This window comes from Coturnix japonica, chromosome 15 (genome assembly GCF_054131305.1).
Source record: "Coturnix japonica strain WE chromosome 15, WE-NBRP24, whole genome shotgun sequence".
Taxonomy (NCBI): domain Eukaryota; kingdom Metazoa; phylum Chordata; class Aves; order Galliformes; family Phasianidae; genus Coturnix; species Coturnix japonica.
In genome coordinates this window covers 5,543,997-5,556,582 of record NC_140677.1, presented here as the reverse complement: position 1 = coordinate 5,556,582, position 12,586 = coordinate 5,543,997, and the positions used below count along the sequence as shown (strand labels likewise).

General features: G+C 44.9%; 1 long non-coding RNA gene across 1 annotated transcript in view; it reads left to right on the top strand.

Moving 5' to 3' along the window:
* Positions 1 to 11,775, top strand: part of LOC107319885 (uncharacterized) — a 41,860-nt gene extending 30,085 nt beyond the window's left edge. Inside the window, exons 2-3 of the long non-coding RNA XR_001557983.3 lie at positions 11,547 to 11,602; positions 11,688 to 11,775. This is a non-coding gene — a long non-coding RNA (uncharacterized LOC107319885). The remainder of the gene's footprint in view (positions 1 to 11,546; positions 11,603 to 11,687) is intronic.
* The last annotated feature ends 811 nt before the right edge of the window (positions 11,776 to 12,586 follow it).

The window sequence follows — 12,586 nt, the reverse complement described above, 5'->3', positions numbered from 1 at the left end:
AAAAACAAACGGAATAAATCTTGGTAATCTATCAAATTTAGCACTGTGAAAATCACAACAATTCCCCAGCCAACCCCATTGTCTCAGGCTCAGCTCAGACTCTTTGACAGCTCCCTCGGTCAGTGGGAATTTCCTGGGCACTGTGATCATCTCTGGGGAATTGGGCTTGTCTCAAGGCGAGTCCTTGAGAGCAAAAGTTCTACAGTTGGAGTCCTTTCAGCAGCACTTTGCTGGATTTTTACCAAGAAAACTGGTCACCTTCTGTCTTTGACCTTCCCCTGCATCATTTTTCTCCACTGTAAGCAATGCTATTTCCAAGGTGGGTTTTTGGATCCATTAGTAACACTGAATCAACCCAACCTTCACCCCAGCCAGAATCTCTGTTCTGCTTTTTCTCACTTGGCACCAGGTTTCCCATAGCTGGAGGTCTGAGGTCTCCACCTGAGTGACCAGTTGAGTTTGTCCCATAGCTGGAAGCCCAGCTCACATCTCCTCACCCACAGAGGAAACCAGTAGACATCTTGCCCATGCTGCTGATAGTCCTGGCTTAGGCTGAGATGGAAATGCAGAGGAAGGATGGTTGAATCTCTTATGGGAAGGGTGCAAGCTCATTCCCACTGGCAAGGAATGCAGCATGAAGCCAGAAAATCTCTGCTCAGAGCATTGGGCAAGAGCCTGTTTTACAAAGCTGCCTGGCTGCTCTGGCAGTGGCTGTTGTTTTCCAACCCGAAGCAAACCATCAGGGCAACAGATGATGTTTACTTCATGTGACATAATACTCAAGTCAAATATTATTTAATAGTGCTTTCTTTCATGTCCTGACAACTCCAAAAGTGCCTCTGTATGACAAAAAGCTGTCGAACAACTTTTTGCAGCTTTGTCTTGTGTGCTGAGCGAATATTTGTCTTTTCTTTGGCCAAGTCAGACTGATCCCAGAAGAGCTACATCAGGTCAGACTGAAGCCATTTGTGTTCAGTTTTGCAAACACAAGTTTATCACGTCCCACAGAGGAGACTGCAAAAGGGTTCTGGTGGCTTTTGGACTGAATTTACAGTCAGTTAGTATGCCTCATGAAACAGAGGGATTAGGAAGAATGATGACATGACATGAAAAAAGGCTCAGATTGTGACCCAAAAAGGTATCAGTAACTTCCAGGTACCTTCAGGTGATTGGCTCAGGATCATGCTCCTACCAGCATCCTCTTATTGTGCCATGTGTTTGAGACCCACCTTGCACATCCAGCAAGGCGTGGATTGAGGTGGTGCTGTCCAGAGTCACCCTTACTTTTCCAACAGCATCTGGTTTATTAACCTCCTAGAAGTCATTTTCATGAGGAAATGACACATTTTAGGGATTTGAAGCAGTGTCTTGGTGTAACACAGAACTGCCCTGAAAATGTGGTAGCCATGGCTTACACCATTTTCATGGTGTGCTTAAACTGGTTGTATTGTTCCTTTCATTAGAGAAAGTAAGCACGGATGGAGAAGTGTCTTTGGAAATTATATTTCAGGTGCCTGAAGCTGAGAGAGGAAAATGTGGTTGTTCTTCACCTGCTACAGGTTTTCTCTTTCATCAGAGCCAACAAAGCTCCTAACAGTAAAGTAGAAATACCCAAGAATTAAAAAACAAAATAAAACCAAAAAAACCAATATAAAATATTTTTAGAGGTACGGATTTTAGGAACACCCAGAATGGCTGAATGCCACAAAACATCATGAATGTTGACTGGGATTGTTACATGAATTTGCCCAGGCAATGACCATGCCCTTTGTATCCACTTTCCCTAATACTCAGTCTTTCAGGTTTCACTGGCATCAACATAAAAGCTTCGAGGCCACAGTGTCACAGGCATGAGTATTTGCAGGAGCTGAACTTCACATACCTATGTAAAAATTATTGGAAAAGAAGTGCAGAAAGAAAAGAGAAAAAAAAAGGGGGGGGGGGGGGTGGGAGGTGGGGTGGAATATTCAGGGCCATGTTTATTAACAACTGGAAGGAAAACTGTGCTTTTGGAGCTGGCTTTGATAAGGGTTTGAGGAGTTTTGAGGTGCTACCAAATGGTCCATAACCTCCAAGACCAAGTAATATTTAGCTGACTTTTTCCAAAGCAGAGTTGCTGTGCTGCTTTGGGTGGTTTGTCTCTGTGTTTTAATTACTCAAATAAAACTTTCTTCTGGATATCCTCAGCACGACCGTCTGAGCATCGTCTCTGAATTAAAACCATCCAGGAGCCTTCTGTACGTGCTAACACTAAATCAGTTTTAAAGCTGCAAAGGATTGTCTGTGTGTTCTCTGAGTTCCATCAGGTCCTCTCAGTGTCCTTCAGCAGTGGCTGTGTGTGGCAGCCCAGGAAAATAAACTCCAGCCCATTAAAGTAGATGTTGCTAAGAGTATTGGGCTGACAGAGACTACTTTATCACAGTAAAGCTGCACTTATGGCTGATACAGATCTAAGCCACTTATGTTGATGTGTTTGGAAGCAAGATGTTTGGTCTGTTTTATGGGTTTTATTGTTTTCAAGATGATTGATGTTGCAAAAGGCTTTATCATCCTGTCAGCAATAAACGGAGAAAGGACTCAAGCCATCCAGAGCCATAGAACTGGTAGCTCCTTCGAGGTCTCCTGACTCACAGCTGTGAGCCTCATCCTCTCAGCCACTCTTCCCCAGAGCACTGGGCCATCATCAAATGCTCCTCTGAGTCCCAGCTCAGCTGTGAGCCCACAGCAAGGAGAAAGGTGTCCATCAGCAGCTCTGCTGGGCACTGCTTGGAGAGCTACAGACCTTGTGGGGGTTTCAAACCCAGGCACTATCCCGAGCCCCACTTGGGCCTTCTGCAGACACACTGTAGCTGATCTGACTTAACATTTAGATTGGAGACAGGCGGCAGAATTTAATCCAGAAAAGATGGAGACAGAAGCTTTTAAAAAAAGACTGTTTATTAAAGCTCCTTCTCAACTTTAATGCCAGGAGGGGTGCTTTCAGAAGACGGAGGGTTGGGTACCACTCACTGCTCTTCCTTTCCCCATTCCTTGTAGGGTGCCACGTGCTCTGCCAGTCCTGCACCCAGCACTACCTGCTGCCATTCCAGCAGAGCCATCCTGCTCCTCTGGCACATAGACTCAATGTCCAGCAGCCAGTGGCATCTCTTGCTTTGCTTGCTCCCTGCCTGCTTTATAGGGCAGCATTTTTCTGCCACTTCTGGCTGGGAGGCAAGCTTTGTCTGAACAAGCAGGAGGGAGGCCTTTTTGGCAGCTCCCCATCTCCTCTCTCATTTCCCCTGGTGTTTTGGCTCTTTCTCCCCTCTCTGTTTATTCCCTTAGGAGCCCAGACACTAGCAGAATTGTTGAGACTCCGGAGTGGGTGCAGCAGTCGAAGTCATGCATTCACATTTCATTTTGTAGAGAGAGAAAAAGAGCAGATGTTGGTTGCAGGGGAATTGCCTTGGGCTGGGAATGGGGTTATTGGTGCAGATGCAGAGCCAGACCCATGCTGGCCTATGCTGCTTAACTGTGGAGAAGGCCGTGTCAAGCACTCAGGACACCATCCAGGATAGTCCAGGTCACTGGGATGAAGCTCACAGTAGTCCTGAGGACTACTCCTGAGGACCCTGCTTATGTCCATTTTTCACTGCCTCCTGCAGGGATGTGCTAGGAGAAAGGAGGGAGAAATCTGCCTTCAGAAACCTTCCTCTCCTACCAGCCTGGAATGAAGTGCAACAGCTAAAACTCTTCCTTTTGCATAAAGGATCTTTTGAAAGAGGTTTTCTGAGCACTGTAGTGGCAACTGGAGAACAGATGCTATGTCCTTAAATCCAAAGGCTGCAATTTGAGGTTGAATTTAACCTAGGCACCCTGGTGCCCAGTCTTAAGAAGAAGCTCAAACCAGGTAACAGCACTGGTCTTTTCTCACCTATGAGGGAATAGGTCTGATGTGGATAAACCCAAAGCTGGATGAAGTGAAACTTTTTCATCCCTAACAGCTCAGCCAAGCTTTGAATCACAGGGACAGCTTTGAACCTCAGATTTAGAATCATAGAATCCTTTGAGTTGGAAGAGATCCTTAAAGGTCACCTGGTCCAACAACCCTGCAATGCACAGGAACACTCACAGCTCCATCAGGTGCTCAGAGCCCAATCCAGCCTGACCTTGGATGTCTCCAAGGGTCAGGCACCCACCACCTCCCTGGGCTTTGCTGAAGACACCGCCTTTCACACCAGGCACATCTGAGGAGGGAACCGCAGGACTTGGACTCCAGACCCCACATCTGGCAGGCAGGACATCCAGCTTGCCTTCCCCAAGAGAGGCATGCAGTGTACAGAGCGGCTTTCAGCGTGCTCCAGTTCCTTGCAGGCCGGCAGTGGGGAGGTTTGTCTTCTCAGCAAGCCACCTCGGAGGGCTTCCTGCACTCGGCGTGGGTCTGGGTTGAGCCAGCATGCTTAGGACCACACAGAGAGCCCAGCCCTTGGCCCTGGGCTGCTCACTGCCTGTGTCTGGCTCCTGCTGGGCAGCTGTCACCCGCTGAGCCTGCACTCCTGCAAGGTGGGCTGCCAGCATCCAACCCATGGGACGCAGCAAGGGCACGCAGGCTGTAGTGCTGTAAATTGCCCTATAAATAGACAAGGGATTACCTTTCAGGAAGATGCGCTTAGTGAAACAGCAAGTGAGAGGGGTTGGTTTGTTTGTTGATACAAATGGTCTCCATGCAGTGCACGGGCCCAGAGAGGTTGGAAACCCTATCAATATTTTGGTGACACAGAGTTACTAAGACGCTGTCAAACCCCGCTGAGAAAGGGAGCAGATTCTCTCCCTGCACACAGCTTGCTCACTTCACTCACACTCTCTGTTTCGAGTGAGATTTTATGTTTTATGGCACTGCTGTGCAGCGTTGCTCCATTCCCTCTTTATGATGCTGAATGCAGCACTCTCCTCTTCCTCCTGGGGAAGCTGAGCTCTCTGCGTGGATCTGGGAGCAGCATCCCAATGGGGTGGGGGGTGCAGCACGCAGAGGCTCAGCAGAGGTCTGCTCTGTTTGCTCTGCTTTCTGTGCTCCAGCTCAGAGCCTTGGCAACCCCTGTGAAAATGCCTCAGGGTTAGAAAAGTCTGAAATGTGTTTGTTTCAAATACTTGGCAGGGCTTTTTTTAGGCAGAGTTCCCAGCACAGGTGTGAACTTTTTTTGGGTGCTGTTTGTAATGCAAACATAGAGAAGGAAGCGCTCCCATATTCTGCCTGGATTTCATAATGCTTCTGCACTGAGGTGTTTTTTTTTTTACCTTGTGGCCCATGGCAGTGTTGGTTTTACTCCTTATTCATTCATTTATTACTTAAAACCTGCCCTCCCTGCAGGTTCTGAGCCACGTCTCAGTGCTGGTGGGCAGCTGGAGGTGGCCCTGTCCACACTCAGGAGTACCATCCATGCACTCTTACCCTGTTGTGCTCTCACCCTGGAGCTGTTTGCTATCCTTGTGTAAATGAAAGGAAACATCAGGTTTCATTAGCCTGGGATCCAGGGCACGCCAGGCTGTTTTTCCTGGTTTCAAGCTCAAACCACATTCACGCTTGAAAGCCTGGGGGAATCTGCCTGAGCTCCACATTGTGCCCAGAGCCCTCTCTGGGTCTCCTCAATGCAGCCAGGAGGAACAGCTGTAAAACTCTGCTCAGATAAACTAAGCCATGAGCTCCTCACACTGGCCCTTTGTCTGGAGCAATGCACGTGGGGTGTGTTTTGGGACAAAAGTCTATGTTTGCTTTACATATATATAGTTTTTCAAGTTTGGTGGAGCAATCAAAGACCTTGTTGAAGTAGGACTGTGAATGTCAGATGTGCATTTCCTTGACATGCAAGGGATCTGTAGTGCTCTTGTCAAAACATGGCTCAAATGTAGGGACATATTGGGCAATATTGGTGGTAGGCAGACGGTTGGACTTGATGATCTTCAGGGTTTTTTCCAACCTTTAAGGTTCTATGATCTGTGAATATGGTAGACCTAAAAGGAGCCATTCTGCTGAGGCAGTTGTGGACGAGAAGGGGGTGCAAGGGTTTCAAGGAGCCTATGACCATTTTGAGAATATGCTTCTGTGACACAGGGTGGAGATGTGAGGACATCTGAGGTGTTCACGAGCTCTTTCTTGTTGAATCTCATTTATTATATATATTATATATGCACTTCCATAGTCAAACAGGCAGCAGGTTTTCATACCAACCATTAACTCTGCAGTCCTTTTTGTTCTGTTTCTATGGGATTTTGGTGGAAAAAGCACATGGACAATCTGTATGCAAACCTCACCCTTTAGAAGAACTATATGAAAAGCCTTATTTTTCCATGAATTTTGACCCTCATTTTGTCTGGATTCATTGGAACACCTGAAAAACAAAACTCAAGCCCTCGATGCTTGCAAAACATCCATTAAGCCCCACAGCTCTGTCTGCTTCACTTCCAGAAGAGGCCTGGTTTGCCAAGGTGGATGCCCAAAGATACTGATTGATATTTTTATCTGAGAAGAAAAAAAACCCTAATATTTTAATAAAATAAGTGAGGGTCTGGGGTACCACTGCCCTTGGGGTATTGAGATGTGGGTCAAAGGGAAAAGAGAATTACACTAGTACCAGCCCTCCTCCTGCTGCCCTCCCGCTCCAAAGTCCCTCCTAAGTGGGGGATGGTGGGTGACGGACCTGCTAATTGCTGAAAAGAAGACTTCCCAGAAAATCCCTAATGCAATCACTGTGCCTATACAATGCAAGGTGGGGGTCGGACAGAGCACCAACGCCCTTTGTTGGGGTGGGGGCAGCTGCAGAGTCCTCCTTTGGCCTCACCCAGACATGAAGAACAGGTATGCAGCTGAAGTTATGCTCAACACATTGCAGGATGGCTTTCAGTCCTCAAAGGATCATGCTTTGCTCCTTTCTGTGGTGGCTGGTGCCCACCCGGTGCCTCCAGTGTCCTTACTTTGATCCAGCCTTAATGCATCTGAGAGAATGGGGAAAGACAGCTCCCAAAGTGTGCACTTTCAGCTCTCTGTCTTCTGTCACTCTTTGGAGATAAGCTATAGGAATCTTTCCTTCTAAAAGTATTATAAGGTCTTATACAGGAATCCTTTGAAAGAGAACCAGTTGTAGCTCTTAGCATCATTTCCTTGCTCAGGCACGACCTAGAATTTGTAAGTACTCACATTTGTTATCTGTACTTCGCTTCAATGTTAATAGTAGTTCCTGCTTTTAATTTGATGCTGATTGATCGTGAAACTGTGTGTAAGCCACATGGCACGGTGTTTACAGTTTTACACCATTCCCATTCTCCAGCAGCCACATCGAACTATTTACATAGCTCCAGACATGCTGAAAGGACAGCCAAGGAAGAGCATTTGTTTTGATTACTTCATTAATGCTATATGAAATCAAGAGAAATCACAGCAGAGCAACCACGAGTGCCCAGCGCACACAAAGTACAGTGGAGGGTGAGGGTTAGGAGCAGGGAGGAGGTGTATGTGGTAGTGTTGTATACACCTGCTCTTCAAAAATAGCCCCAAATGTTATCTTTGTCACATACGCATGATTAACTCTTACTGAGGGCAAGAGTGTTATCTTGCTGTGTTTTGCCCCATTGTGGGTGCGTTGGAGCATAGCGGGCACAGCTGGTGGGCAGGAAGGGCTGTGCAAGCTGTCCCCCACTGCAATGGGATGCTTCCCAGGGATGGGGTGTGGGCAACTGTCCCCCAGCTTTAATCACAACGTGTGGTTTTGCAGTGTTTTATTGTTTTGTCCAAGCCAGGCTCTTGTCTTGAAGCTGGGAGGGTGCATTCCGGCTGCACTCAAAATCAGGAATTCCAAATTTCTGCAGAATCTGACAGAGGAGAGAGTCATTTCCCGCTGAACAGATGGGAACGACTGCTCCCATGGCTCTGGTATGCATGCACATGTGCAAGGGGCACTTCTAAAACAGCTCTTGCCCTTTTTTTCTCCTGGTGTGCCTGTGCGTGTATGAGCCACAGGTGCTTAATATGCACAGCCTGCATTATTCAAGCTTAAAACATAAAATAAAACAGCAAAGAGGCAGACAAATCATGACAAATATCAATATTCATTGTAATCTCATTCCTGGCAGTGTCTGGAGCCTTTTATGATAGCCAGGCTTCTAAGGAAACCAATTCATATATAAAAGATTAATTTCTTGAAGGTAAGCTGCACATACAAAATGAAAACCAGGTTAAGGGGAAAAATGTTCTGGGTGCTTTTCCCTGGCTGGGATGGAGGCATCTGGGTATGGCTCCAGTATGTGGTTTCCAGAGATGTTTTAGGGCTGCAGCACTCAGCTCCATTCATTTTGGAGGCTGTTGGTCACTCACATCCCACTGGTGGCATTTTCCTTTTTGGATAAATGCTGCTCGAGGTTGGGAGTGATGCAAAGATTGTTTTTTTTCACAAAGAGCTCCAGGTAGATAAAAAGGAGAATGTATTGCACTCTGATTACTGGAATGTCAATAGTTTGCTTCATTTAGTATTCATTTAAAATAGATACTAAACTTTAAAGAAGAAAAACCCTGTTTGCTTCATATGCTTCCCATATCGCTATGCCAAGGAAAATGATGAATTCCATAGTGGGTTTGCTTTTGGTAGCGTAAAGTGAGAGCAAACAGTTACATGAGATTACCAACACTGAACTCACACCAATCTGCTGCAAATATAGGTTAGCTTGTCTTGTGCCATGCTGGGAAATGAGTAATTAGCAATTGTTTTTTCAGAAGACTGACTTTCTCTCTTGACACTGAAAGCCTACGTGATAGCAAACATAAAATAGAATATTCAGACTTTGCTGAAGGTTGCTCTCTGCTCTTGTAAGACAAAACAAAAACAAAAGAGAATGCAGGGAATGTTTTTAATTCCAGCTGAGGAAATCTCGGGGGTTTCTACAACCCCTGCTGTGTGCAGCATTTTGCCCCTACTTGGCCCCACTGCTGGCTGTGATGTGCCAGTAGCAGCTGAGGAGCAGCTGGGTACCCTCTGCATGGGGCAAACGGCTGAGCCAAAGCAAGAGAAGAGGGCTTTGGGCAGCAATATGGCCACGCCGTTGATCTTGCACTAAGTCAAGGCTTCAGTGAGCTTGGTTTGCATGTGCTGTTATAAGTTTTCTAGTTGTCACCACACCTTTGCCCTCTGAGTAGCATGAAATGGGCATGGAGAAATACAGAGCACATCAGCTAAACAAGCGCAGGGGTAATTCAGAACTTCTGACACCATCCTTTCAATTTCTTCATGGAAAAATAAATCCCAATTGAAAACAAAAGAAAAAGGAATCCCAGTCTGGAACAGAATTCAGTATTTCTATATGAAATTAGGATTGATTCTAGTGGTATCAAAATTGACATAGGTCGTCCCAGGCAGTCACCATCCCTGGAGGTGTTTGAGGACTGTGGAGATGTGGCTCTGGAGGATATGGTCAGTAGGCATAGTGGGGGTGGGCTGGGGTCAAACTAAATGTCCTTTGTGGGTTTTTTTCAACCTAAGCTATTCCATGAAGTTCCCACATATACAGAGGCTGTGGATTCTTATCGTAGTGTAAATCCGCAACAATTTGTTAACCCTCACAAAAAGGAAAAGCAAAATTGAGCTCCTATCTAGAAGGTTTCGCCATGCCAGAGAAGTACAGAAATTATTTTAATTTCAAGGGAGAAATGGTTAATATCAGAACTGGTTGAAATATTTGCTTTCTGATGGCAGCAAGGAGTCCTTTGAGGTCTTTTAGGCAAGCTTCAAAGACACCTACAAGTTGCATGATCGAAGCTTTGTTTTCAATTATTCATTTGCTTTCAATATCTGAAGGTCATCCAACAGGCTGGGATGGGGAATGCAGCTGTCATTAAAAATTTACTTTCTTTTTGTACTCCAATTAAACTTACAGATAATAGCAGATAAAAACAGCCACGCAATTGCTTTCCTGATGAAGGCACTGATTTATTGATACTGAACTTGGCTTCAGTATAGTTACACTCGGGATGGATTTACAAAGGTTTGCTTCCATTTTAGGAAGAAAAAAATTGTCAGCTGTAAAAACAGCAGAATGTGATACTGTCCTTGATGAGGATTTTTCTTGGCAGAATGGTATACACATCTTGCAGGCCCATGACATGCCATGCTCCCTCTTAAGACACGATCAACCTGAGCTCTCACATTAAATTAGGGACCCAGTCCTCTCCACTCCCTCTGCAGTAAAGGGGTGGAGGGTTGGATCCACAGAGGGGGGATGGTAGGACCAAGCACGGCCCTTCTGTAATTTTCAGGATCTGTGAGATTGGTAATGTTAAAAGTGAAATCTTACTTGAGGAATCACCCCTGCTAGACCTGCAGGTTGGTGTTCTGACAGCATCAGCACATCAGTAGGAACAAAGTTATCCAAATGGTGAAGTGCTTTTGGAAATGCAGCCATGTAACTTTGGCATTTAAGCAGCATTTTCTTCTGCAAAAGGCAGGGAAGAAGCTGCAGTGAATCGATTCCTCCCGCACGTATCTTGGACATGTTGACAAATTGGGCCAATGGAGCCAAGTAGAACTGCAGAAGCAATTGGAATATGCAACAGTAAAGTGGCCTTTTGCTATATACAATTTAAGAAAGAAATGGGATATCCAATTCAGGTCTAGATTTACGATGTAAATACTCAGCTACAACCACCTTGTACTCTTTGACAGAGAAAACTGTGTAGCTCCACCAAAGCAAACTCTCTGCAATGACTCATCCCTAAATCACTGGTGATTAGTCCTGAATTACACTCCATATATTTGCAGAGGACTGCAGATGTACTAAAATTGTTTTTAGTGTACACAGGTAGAAAAAAGCACTAAGCACTGAAGATCACAACTGGAAGCCACTGTTAAAAGAAGTCATGGTGTATGGAGACAGCTCCATTGGAATGAGCTGAGTGTAGAAGTGGAAAAAGGAACCAATCCTTCTCTTGCTATTTCAAGGGGGCCAGGAATTCCCAGGAAAAAATCCAGTAATTTTAAACTAAGTGAATTAGACTGAGGATACTTGAACTTCTCTTTCTAAGGCTCACTTCCACTATGCAGTTCTCCAACTCTTGTTGCAGTATTGTTTGTTTTGTCCCTCTCAAAACTAAATTTATCACTGCAGTGATATTAGGAATTATCTTGAAGATTGGATCAAAGGGATTGTTTTACTGTGGCATTCATTGCTGGTGAGCTTAGACTTCACAGCAGTTACCCACCCAACAACAGCCTCTACTCATCAGTTGGGTGGGGTGCCATCAGAAACAGTTGATAATTTGGTAATTGAGTCACTACAAAGTGTGTGTCTGTTTTGGTTAGGAATGTAAGGAGTCACGAAAAAGCTGCTTATGCGTTGCCATAGGACATGCATCTTTTTTTTATTTGCTATGAACAAAACTGTCTCTTGAATATCTCACAGACTTTGCTAAGAATTTTAGAAATGTTGTCAGTATTTTTTTCTACATACATCTGGAATTTCTCCATAAGGTAGATATAGAATATGCCATTACATGTTTAGTTCTTAACATCCTATTTGCTGTCTCTCTACAGGCAACCTATTCAATTCTACATCTTCCTCCTGGAGGCCTGGAGACTGGAGCAGTACGGTAGGAGCCAATGGGATGAAAATGTCCCACAAGTTTAGCAGGTAGTGTCACTCTCACTGAACTGAACTTTCATCCCCTTTTTTAGTGCTACTCAAATGCGCTCTTTAGGAGTGTTGAGTTTCAGAGAACATCACAGAAGTTAACTTCATGCTGCTTTCAGAAAGACTGATGGTTGAGGCTTGCTTGTCATCACATTGTCATCTTGTCCAAAGAGACTGGATTGCAATAAGTTAAAGCTCTGGTGTGACACAGGAAAGACTTAAGTGTATGCTTCTAAGAACAACCTCTTGCTATAAGCCTATAAGATGACTAAGATGGATGAGGAAGGCTTAGGTTTGAGTCAATCTTTGGGTCCTTTTCATGCCTTTAATTCTGTCTGACTGATAAGACTATATGCAACAAGCAAGAGCGTTGTGCCTGAGCTATGAAAACAGCTGCAAAAGAGGACAGATCTTAAATCTTCCCTGGATGGCCACATGTATGTTTGTATCTATCAATCAGCCCTGTCTTCCTGCTTTGAGATCCACCTGGTCATTGTTCCAGGCAAAGTTTAGGGAACTATTTCAGCAAATTCAAGTGGAATTTGACAAATAGTTTCAGGCCAGTTATTGTATGAGGTGAATTTTCTAAACCGCCAGCTAAGAAGTTTTTAGGCAATACATTTCACTTTGTTGTTAGTTATTTTTCATCACTGTCTGAAGCAGAAAGAGGAATAATGGGTCTTTTTAATTGCTCCTTTCAAGTATTCCATGTTTGGTCACACCCAAACAAAATGTGCTCATCCCAAATTGTCATTTAAAGAATGACACAAACATTAATGAAAGAGAGCATTCAAAATGCAGCAGAGTTGGGGTCCAGGAGGACCTCCAGTTTTGGGACTGCACCTCACCACGTCCACTGGATTTTCTCATTGAGTTGAGTGACAATCTGGGGAAGGATGCTGGAGCTGCCATTTGTTTTCTAGGGGTGATTTTCTATATCCAG